General features: G+C 42.2%; 1 pseudogene; it reads left to right on the top strand.

Moving 5' to 3' along the window:
- LOC136398452 (antigen-presenting glycoprotein CD1d-like) overlaps window positions 1-11,504 on the top strand; it is a 44,372-nt pseudogene continuing 32,868 nt past the window's right edge.

Raw genomic sequence — 11,504 nt, 5'->3', positions numbered from 1 at the left:
ATGTTCCCCATTGGTCTGCACCAGGTTTCCTCCAGAAAGGATCAGGGCAGGCACATCATGATGCCAGGTACAGAAAACATTAGTTCAGGATCTAATGACCCTTGCTGGAGGTGTGTCTTAAGTATGAGCATGTTGGATACGAGGCCTACCCAAGTCAAGCTCCACGTTATGTGGTCAACTCCTGCACAGCAGCTTGCACACAAATTGAATAGGGCAGAGCTTCACGGTAAGCCTTTCTGGGTCCAGATATCTTGTCCCAGTTGGTCACAGTCCACAGGAAATAGAATTTAAGAGCATGAATATTCAAGGTGTGGATTCCTGGGAGCCCATTCTTAGAATGAAGTGAGGGGTTTAACTTCTATTTAGAAGGGCAGAGTCAGCCCCAGTGGAGGACGCTTGGACTTTCTCCCTGAGACCAGGATTCCCCAGCTGGAAGAACTTCTGTAGAGGAGACAGTTAGCTCCACCCAATCTTGACCCTCTATTAACCTCACTGGGGAGAAATATAATTGGAGCATCCATCAGTGTCTAGTGGATTAAACTCTGGCGTAAGAGCCCCTTTCCCTGTACTGAGCTCCTAACCAAGAGATTCTTGTGTTACAAAGCAGTGTAATCTAATCCACGGGTAACATAGAGACACCAAGGCAGGTTAGAGAAGAAATTTTGAGGAGTTTATTAATTAGCCGGCTAGCTACAAGGGGCACAATGTCAAATCATGTAGGGCCTAATACAGCTCTGAGCCTGTTTTTATACAAAACAAGTTGGTGTGGGTGAGGAGGGGCTTGTGATCCCTTTGTCTAGAGGTATACTCACTCTCAAGAGTTTGGGTGAGTCCGAGTATAGGAATTCTTGATTAAAGTACATAAACATTGTTTTTCTAATGTTATCAAACATGTTCTATCTTCTTTGTTCTGTGTGGCAAGTGGCCCGAGGCACCCTTTCAGAGAATTCTAGGAATTAGCTAAACTATGACTAGATGACCCAGCTGCCCTTGTAAGCCAGAAAGCTCCTGAATTCTTCTCTTTTCTTTCTCCACAGAAAGTAGGGGTTAAGTAGCCTGAGTATTCCTCTTTAAAATAGCATTGCTAATGCTAAGTTTTATAGTTCCTTGGCACCTTATCACACTTGAAATAGGGGGATCCTGTAATGATGCCATCTTGACCCGAGCTGTCCTAACCTACTATGCTAAACCTGTGAAGGAGAGCATGGTGTGATGCCAGTCTGAACCCATACTACAGACTTTCAACAGAAACTCTGTGGGAAGACCAGGAAGCTACAAGAGGAAGTAGAATGGATGAAAAGTGGAGAAAACTTATGGAGTTTGGGCCCTTTTAAGATGCTGCTGTCAGCTCTAAGTATGAGGAAGCTGATCGATATAAACAGGTTGATACCACACACACTATGCGCAGGTACAGAAAACATCTACACAAACAGTGAACAGATCAGTAGATAAAGACAGGTGGCCTAAAGTAGATTGGCTGCAAACAACGGCTGATGCCTGCCCACACCGGAATCCTGCCAAGAGGACCCAGAACCAACACAAACAATGGTCAAACAAATGCTAGACTCAGCTACCTACACAAGAAGCACACCCAATGGAGGAGTCCAGAAGGAACAAGACACAGCAACAAATAAATCACTCAACAGGGCAGACACTGAGGAACATCTAAAACATGTGATCAAGGTTGAACCTTAGAGCCAGCCAACCTGAAGGGATAACCCTACACATGAAAGGGCCAATGACATTCAGACTCAAATACAACAGAAGATAAATATAACTGTCAAAAAGCATTGCTAGAGCAAGGAACTCAGGCAGCCTGGGTCAGTTATTGATTACCACTGAGTAATCTTCCTCATAAAGACACTACAACAGGCCTGACCTGTGGTGGCGCAGTGGATAAAGCGTCGACCTGGAAATGCTGAGGTCGCCAGTTCGAAACCCTGGGCTTGCCTGGTCAAGGCACATATGGGAGTTGATGTTTCCAGCTCCTCCCCCCTTCTCTCTCTCTGTCTTTCTCTCGTCTCTCTCTCCTCTCTAAAAATGAATAAATAAAATAAAATAAAAGACACTACAACAAATATGAAAGTCAGAAAGTACTACCTACTACACAGACAAAATGGGAAGACAAAGAAATATGATCCAAATAAATCAACAAGAGAATTCCTCAGGAAAGGAACTAAATGAAATAGTACTAATCAATGTACCAGACACAGTGTTTAAAATATTGGTTATTAGGATGCTCAGGGATTTAAAGTAAGAATGGGTGATCACAATGAGAACTTAAACAAAGAGATAGTAAGCATTAAAAAGGACATTGAAATTATAAAAAAGAACCAGTCAGAAATGGCAAATACAATATCTGAAATAAAGACTGCACTAGACGAAATCTACAGCAAGCCAGATGAAGTGGAAGATCAAATAAGTGATTTAGAGGACAAGATAAACATAAGCACAGGAACTGAGTGTTAAAAAAAAAAAGGCTCAGAAAGACTAAGGAAACTCTGTGACAACATGAAGAGAAACAATAGCCGAATTATAGGAGTTCCTGAAGGAAAAGAGAATGAACAAGGGAGGACTTGTTTGAAGAAATCATAACCAAACACTTTGATACACTAACAAAGAAAAAAGTCACATCAGTTCAAGAAATACAGAGAAACCCACTAAAGAGAAACATAAGGAGGCCCACACCAAGATACATTATATATAATTAAAATGCCAAAGTTAAGAGACAAAGAAAGAATACTAAAAGCTGTTAGACAAAGTCAATTAATTACCTACAAAGTAGCCCCCATATAGCTGATATCTAACATCTCAACAGAAACACTTCAGGTCAGAAGGAATTGGTGAGAAATATTCAATGTGATGCAAAACAAAACCAACAACCAAGACTACATTATCTAACAAAGGTATCATTTAAAGTTAAAGCAGAAATAAAATGCTTTCTAAACAAACAAAAAGGATTCAAGGAGTTCCTTATCACAAAACCACTACTGAAAGAAATGTTTAAGGGCCTGCTTTAACAAGAGGAAAAGAAAAAGAGAGAGAGAAATAGAGAGAGAGAAATCTATAGGCATAGATTTATAGGTTTAAATAAAATGATAATAAGTACATATTAATCACCTTAGATGTAAATGGGCCAAATACTCCAATCAAAGGCATAGGGTAGCTTCATAGTTAAGAAAAAAAGACCTGTATATATGTTGTCAACAAGACATTCATTCAGAATGAAAGATATCATGACTAAAAGTGAAGGGTTGGAAAAAAGTATTTCATGCAGAAGGAAATGGTAGATACATGATAGAACAAGGAAGCACTTCAAAAACATATGCTAAGTAAAAGAATCCAGACATGAAAGACACGTATTGAATGATCCCGTTTATATGAAATATCCAGAGGAAGTAACTCCTCAGAGACAGAAAGTTATTAATTAATAGTGGCATGGTGTGAGAAAGTGATTGCTTAATGAATATAAAATGTTCTTTTAGGGTAATAAAAATATTTTGGAAATTGTCAGAGCTAATGGTTCCACAATAATATAATGAACTAAATACCAATGGATTGTATACTTTAAAATAAATAGTTAACTTTATGTCAGGTTCATCTCATTATAAAATGAACAAGAAATATGGGATATTCACATATTAACTTTATACTTCATGGATAAGATGTTTCATTAGAAAATAATTTTAAAAAAAGATGGAAAATCTTTATAGAAAAAATTTTCCTTGAAGTAAAATAGGATGATACAAGTTGTCTCATAAATACTAGTTGCAATAAAAGAATGAGATTGAAATGAGGGATTCCAAGATGGTGACGGAGTAGGCAGATGTTCCAACTGTCACCTCCCAGGACTAAATTAGATTACAACTTAATTGAAGAGGAATCATCTTGAAAAAACAACTTTGTGTTAAACGAAGTCTATAACCAAGATTCACAGAAGAAGCTCCACTGAGACTGGAAGGAAGGGCAGAGACACAGAAAGGACTGCCCCATGCCCAGGAGCAAGTGGTGGCTGGGGTCTGGAGGGACTCTCACTGTGGGGACGGTTGCCTTGACAGGTGTGGGTGCTCAACCCCAGGTCTGGAGACCCTGTCTAGAGCCCCAGAGCCTAGAATAGGTGTTCACACAGCATTTGGAGGTGAAAAGAGCTGGGTTTCTGTCTGCAAGAAAGAGATGGAGCTCTCAGAGAGGCAACCCCCATTTTAAAAGGTCTGTACAAAAATTCTCCTTCACAGCCACTTACCAGGGGCTCCAGTTGAGGGAGAGCTGAGAGGGACCTGAGGGGGAGTTGAGGGGGACCTGAGTTGCATGAGGAGGGTGTAAATTTGGAGGCCCAGGGAGAGACACTGTGAGTGATGGCCACCGGAATCTCTGTGTTGAGTCATCCTCCAATACTTTAGTTGTGAGTGGAGCAGTTCCCTCTGAGTGGAATCTGCCTGGGAAAAAGAAACTGCTCCACCTTCAGGAATCTCTGCTACCCCATTAATAGTAATGGGTCATTCTGACAGGCCAGGAAGTAGGAGGCATATCAGTAACTCAATTTTCTGGTGTTGAAGCTGGAGTTTTCTCCCAAACTCTCCATGTCCAAAACTGGTGCATACACCTCAGGGCAGACTCCGTAGAAACTGTCCAGAATACTGCAGACCACACTTCTGGGCCTCAGAAGCCACACCCACCAGACTTCTGGGGCCACACCCTACTAAGGTTGGTGAAAAAAAATCTAGACAGACTGAAACCAGGAGCCAAGAGGCGGAGCCACACACACCACCCTTCTTAATCCCTGAATTGCCACAAGCTCTAGACACTAGCAGAGGTATTTTTCAGTGACTGAGCCCAACAAGCAGCCAGCAAGCAGACAGAGGATGCAGGAGGTGGGACTGAGGGGACTTTTGCCCAGTGTGGGCAAAAGCCAGCTCACGTGGGCAGTTTGGTATTTCCACGTGCAGCTGGGCCCAGCAGAGGCAGCCACAAACTCTGGATTGCTTGTACTCCAAGAAGGTTGCGGAGGGCCAGTCATAGGCTGTGACTCCCATTGGTCTGCTTTGGGTTCCTTCCAGAGAGCTCCCGGGCTGGCACATCCAGAGGCCAGCTATGAACAGCAACAGTTCAGGACCTAACAACCCTTGCTAGAGTGGTATCCAAAGAAAGGATTCCTCACTCCTGGCCCAGCTGGGGTGGATTATCTCTCTGTGATCAGCACCAGCACAGCGGCTCATGTGCTTTGGGTAGGGTGGAGCTTCATAGTCAGCTGCCCAGGTGCTCGATATTTGGCCCTTCTGGACTAGATCCCACTTGGGGAAGAGAGAAAGGACTGGAGCATGGAGATTTAATGTGTGGTTCCCACTGAGCCTAGTGTTAGATCTGTTCGAGGGGCTTAGCCACATCCTGAGGGGGCAATGTCAGCTCCAGGAAAGGATTATCTCAGTCCTCTTTTCTGAGACCAGGGTCTCACCAGCTGTAAGAACTTCTGCGGAGGGGACTGTCGGCCCCACTTAAACCTAAACCTGCTGATCACCTTATTAGGGAGAAATATATTTGAGTATTCATCAGTGGCTGAAGGATCAGGCTCTGGAGTAGGGGCCACTTTGAAAGTGCAAGAGCAACTAAAGGAAAGGTCATAGACTGGTAGTAAATGTCATTTTTCTTTGCATAAATTATTATGGCGTAAAATAACTGCTTGAGTATAAACTATAGTATTTATATAAATGATTTTAGGATTTGGGTCTGTGGTAATATAGCCCAGAAAAAGAAATGTTTTAAATACTTTCCCTTTCATGCCCTGGCCAGGTAGCACATCATCTTGATACCCCAAGGTTGCAGTTTTAAGACCAGACAAGAGGGATAAAATGAAAAAGAGGAACCACTGAGAATGTGCAAGGGAAGAGAGGGCCATGCAGGAAGAATTAAGTTGGGTGGATGAACCAAAAGAATTTTCCTGCATTAAAGCAGGCCATAGTTTAACAGTGCTTCTGATTAAACAGAGATTATAATAAAAGACTGAGGAGGTAAAATAACCTTTCAAAACCATATGGTGGCTTTTTCAAGGTAGTATAAAGAAAGCTGAGGTGAAGAAAGACACCTGAGAGCCAGGGAGGTAAGATGAAAAATCTGAAACTCAAGTCCAGAGTCAAATGACAGGCTTAGTGGGAGGGTCACTGAATGGGAGGCGCATCCTTTCTCTGATGAGCAACAGGGATGAGGCAGTCTTGTCCCTTGGAAAAGGAAGTCACTACTATAGAGCACTGAGGAAACAATGGTTTGCTGACTTCAGAGATGAAATACCACCTCTAATAGTCAGAAGTTCCATCTCCTGGTGAAATGCTGCTTTTGCCACTTCTGTTGCTAACAGGTCTCATCCCAGGTGGTGACAGGGAGCACAAACACAAGCAAGGTAAGAGTAACGCTGGCCGGAACTCTGGGTGTGGGAGGTCTGGATGAAAGCATGCTGTGCATACCCCTGAGGGTCTGGGCCAGCCCGTCTCCAGCCCTCTTCTTCTATTTTGGATGCTGAGGATGGAGCCGGAGGCCCTGGTACAAGCAAATGTTTCTGCCGTTCTGCCGTTCAGGCTCTGGGATTTTTATTTTGGGGATGTTTCTGGTTTAATTTCTTTCCCTCCCCAAATTTTCTCCTGCTTTTCTCATTCTTTTTTTATCCTCTCACTACCACAGCTTTCCAGAGTCCATCCAATTTCCATACCATCTCATGTCATCATTTGTAAAGAGCCATCCTCAACGCTCAGGCCAACTTTGGGTACAACAGAGCCTTTCTTTGCAGGAGTGGAAGAGAGAGATAGAAAGAAAAGAGAGGGGAAAGGGTGGAGAAGCAGATGGGTGCTTCTCCTGTGTGCCCTGGTCAGGAATCAAACCCAGGGAATCCACACACTGCACTAACACTCTACCACTGAGCCAACTGGCCAGGGCTTAAATTGGGTTTTGGTTTATCATTTCACATCTCAAACCTTTCTCCCCACACAAATAAAAAAATACTAGGTTCTTTCATGATTCCTTTTCTCCTTGTTGGCTTTAAATATGTCTTTCCCTCTTTCTTCTATCAAGATCCCATTGAGATACAGGCTATAGGTGTCTGTGAGCTGCATTCTGGAGAGACCACAGTAAGATTTTTGAGGGGAGCTTTGGGAAGAATATGTTTCATGATTTTCCAGGATCATTCATGTGTGCTTGCGACTGAGGGCAGCCTCAGAGCAAAGAGGTTCTGTGCAGTTCTCTCTCAATACCATGATATCTTTAATATCATAGAGAAATTCCTCTGAAACATCTTCCCTCAGTCTCTCTTAGGTATTCTTGATGCAGAAATAACAGAACTGTAGATACAAGGTTAGTCCTGTTCTCTCTCCCTAAAGACTTTTCTATTTCATGTTCCACCAACTCTGTGGATTCAAAGGTACAGGGTACCAAAAAAGTGGAAGGGGTCACTGTCCAAACCTGTGAGTTTCAAGTCCCTATGTTCTAGATAAGAGTTATATTGTGACACTGTCCTGCTCCTTTCTGCCCCAGTGAAGCCCGAGGCCTGGCTTTCCCTTGGCCCCCCTCCTCTGCCTGGTCATCTGCTTCTGGTGTGCCATGTCTCAGGATTTTACCCCAAACCTGCATGGGTGATGTGGATGAGGGGTGAGCAGGAGCATCCAGGAACTCATCAAGGTGACATCCTGCCCAATGCTGACGGGACGTGGTATCTCTGAGTAACCCTGGACGTTGTGGCTGGGGAGGAGGCTAACCTGAACTGCCAAGTAAAGCACAGCAGCCTGGGAGGCCAGGACATCGTCCTCCACTGGGGTGAGAAAGAACTGGACCTGGCCGGAAATGGTTGGAGATGGTCCACAAAATTGTGAAACTAAATGGGTGTGACAGAGAAACAAAGAGGCAGGGAGAGTGAAAAGAAAGAGGGAGGAAAATCAAGAGAAAGAAAGAGATAAACTAAGGTAGCAATTTTCAACTGCTATGCTACCAAATATTTTAAAACACACAATATTTGACTCTTCAGTCAGGAGCACTGACCTGTTTTCCCTTAGATAGTTAATTTTTAAAAATGGGAAGTATTAATACAGTAACATATGTGAATAGATCAAAATTTTACCTATTTTTTTTTTAGTCAGATCAGCATAAAATATAATATAATTTTTGGTGTGCTAGAGAATTTTAGTAATTAGTTTTTTTGTGTCATTAGATGAGAAAGGTTGAAAATCACTTACCTAAGGCATAAAGGAGGTAAGAGTCATGGACCTATTAATTGCTTAAAGTGGCACAAGACAGAATGATAGAAGATAGATATGGATTATTGTGTTAGAGAATCTGAGAGGTGAAGTTGAATTTGCCTTTACATCCACACAGGTGAAAGATGGTGCTGACACTCAGGTGAGCAAAGGAAGGGCAGGAGACTCAGAAATGGGTTTAGCAGTGACACCTGTGTCTTCTCTCAATTGTCAGAACACCCTACTTCCACCACGGTAATAATTTTGGCAATAATATTGTCCACCTTCATTCTTTTGAGTTGTCTAGCATTATGGTATTTGAGGAGCCAGTAAGTCTTTTTCTGTCCTCCTTGCAATTTTTTTTTACTATTTCTATTTATTTATATCACTTCGTCCTCAATATGTCTCTTTTTAATTTATTTTTTAATTTATTGCATTGGCATGGTTTGCCAAAGCATGCAGATTTCAAATGTACAACTCAGTATTAACACCATCTACACTCTGCTTCATGCTCTGCCCGCCTCTAAGAAAGTCTCTTTCCAACCATCTCCTCTTCTCTTTGCCCTCCTCCGCCTACTCATCTCCCCCTTTCCCTCTGGCTATTGCCATTCTGCTGTCTGTCAATAGGTTATATATTAAAGTTTTGGCTTATCCCTTCACCTTCTTTAATTCAGTCCTCTCCTCCCCTGGCCCTCTGACAGCTGTCCATCTGCTCCCTGTGTCCCTGCCTATGAACTCTCTCCCCACTTCCTATCTGTTTTAGGTAAATCTGTTTTATAATTGTGGTGAAGTATATATGACATGAAACTTATTACCTCAGTCACTTTATTTTTTTTGTATTTTTTGAAGCTGGAAACGGGGAGGCAGTCAGACAGACTCCCATATGCGCCTGACCAGGATCCACCCAGCATGCCCACCAGGGGGGGATGCTCTGCCCATCTGGGGCGTCGCTCTGCCGCAATCAGAGCCATTCTCGCACCTGAGGCAGAGGCCACAGAGCCATCCTCAGCACCCGGGCAAACTTTGCTCCAATGGAGCCTTGGCTGCGGCAGGGAAATAAAGAGACAGAGAGGAAGGAGAGGGGGAGGGCTGGAGAAGCAGATGGGCACCTCTCCTGTGTGCCCTGGCTGGGAATTGAACCTGGAACTCCTGCACACCAGGCCGACGCTCTACCACTGAGCCAACCAGCCAGGGCTACCTCAGTCATTTTTAAATGCATAATTTAATAGTATTAATTACATTTCTATTTTTGTACAATCATTCTTTAGTATTCTTTTCATCTAGAAAAACTAAATCTATATACACATTAAACAACATTTTGTTATTGCCTAGTCATCTAGGCCTGGAAAACCAACATTCCGCTTACTGTCTATATAAATTTGACTACTCTACATACCTGATGTCAATGGAATTACCAGTATTTTTTATGACTGGGTTATTTTACTTAGCATAATGTACTTATAGTTTAGCTATATTGTAGCATTTATAATATTTTATTTTTTATTTAACGAAAGCTGTATAATATTCAATTGTATTTATATAACACATTTGTTTATCCATTTACCTGGCAATGGACACTTGGGTTGATTATACTTTTTGGTCATCATGAATAAGCTTGCTATAAAATATGTCTTATGCAGAGCTAAAACTTTTTGTATTCTTAACAGATCATATCAAATATTCCATGGGGTTTCATCATGTCTCATTTCCCATTTGGAATAAGTACACAGAAGACCAGAAGCTCATGTTGGCAGCTCAATCTCATCATACTTTAAAAAAATCATATTTGATCAACTCAGTTTCCATAGATTGTGAGATATATCATAATTTACACACTAGCAAAAAAAATAATCAAGAACTGTGAGTATATTATAAGATGATATCCATAGTGGACTTCACCTCGATTTTATAGATGTGAGATATGAAATAAAATGCACCTCAAAATAAATAAAATGAAGTACAGATTGTACCCATCATACATTTTTTTACTTTATAGTTGTGTGAAAACAATACATATTTAGTAGAAATGGTGCTTAAATTTAATTTTTTTAAGTGGGAAGCGGGGAAGCAGAGACAGACTCCCACACATGCCCAGCTGGAATCCACACAGCAAGCCCTCCACACAGTGATTCTCTGCCCATCTGTGGTTGCTGCTCTGTCACTTGGCAACCGATCTACTTTACTGCCTTAGGCAAGGCCATGGAGCAATCTGTAGCACCTGGGGCCAACTTGCTTGAACCGTTTGAACCAAGGCTTTAAGAAGAGGGGAGAGAAAGAGAAGGGGGATGGGGAGGGGTGGAGAAGTAGATGGTTGCTTCTTTTCGGTGCCCTGCCTGGGAATTGAACCCAGGACCTCACATGCCCGACCGATGCTCTACCACTGAGCCAGCTGTCCAGAGCTATCTTAGCTGCTCTCTGGTTGATGCTGTGGTCAAGCACATGCTTGGAGTCCACACAGCTAATGGCAGCTGGCTGGCCTGTGTGGGTCTTAGGGCTGCATGGCAACATAGAGAATGCCCAAATGAATGGAGCAAATGTTGCCACTGAGAACAAAGGAGAGACAGCTTATTGGTTATGCTTGGGTTATATTGCCTTCATCTTTGGAAAGGACTAGGCCTTCTTTAAACTTATCAATTATGGTAACTTTTAAATCCTTTGCAGGCTTGTGTTGGATTTTCCCACTCATCAATCAGATACATTTTCCAGGCTTGACTGACAGGGCTCTATGGCTCCATCTTGACTTCTACTGTTTTCTTCTGTCATAGCCTGGGGATGGAAGCATTGTACCCTGGGGAGATTAAAAAATGTGTCCTTTTTTTTTTTTTAAATCATAAAGGGGGTGTGTTAATCCCCTTTGTAGGATGCAATATCTTGGAATGTCTAAAACTATAACTTTCTAGAGAAGCAAGTAGGCTTTAATTTCTGATTTCCTTTTTGCTCCCTTCCCTTATAAATGTGTAACAACCTACACTAGTAATTTCACCACCTTAACCAAGGAACTAAACATATCTATTACTTCCAACATTACCTGTTTGTGTGTGTGTGTGTGTGCGCGCGCGTGCGCGCGCACTGGGGGGGTTATAACAGTTAACATAAGATCTATCCACTTAGCACACTTTTAAAGTACACAGTATCATATTGCTAAGTATACGTACAATCTACCACAGATTTTTAAAACGTTCTCATCTTGAATAATGGAGACTTTGTGTCTTTCCTCCAGTAAAAAGAGTGTGAAGAGGTAAAAGAGCAACTTTACTATAAAAAAAACAACAACAACAAAACTTCCCGACACAA

The sequence above is a fragment of the Saccopteryx leptura genome, chromosome 3 (genome assembly GCF_036850995.1).
Source record: "Saccopteryx leptura isolate mSacLep1 chromosome 3, mSacLep1_pri_phased_curated, whole genome shotgun sequence".
Classification (NCBI taxonomy): Eukaryota; Metazoa; Chordata; class Mammalia; order Chiroptera; family Emballonuridae; genus Saccopteryx; species Saccopteryx leptura.
Note: the sequence above shows the minus strand (reverse complement) of the source record. Positions and strands in the feature narration are given on the sequence as shown.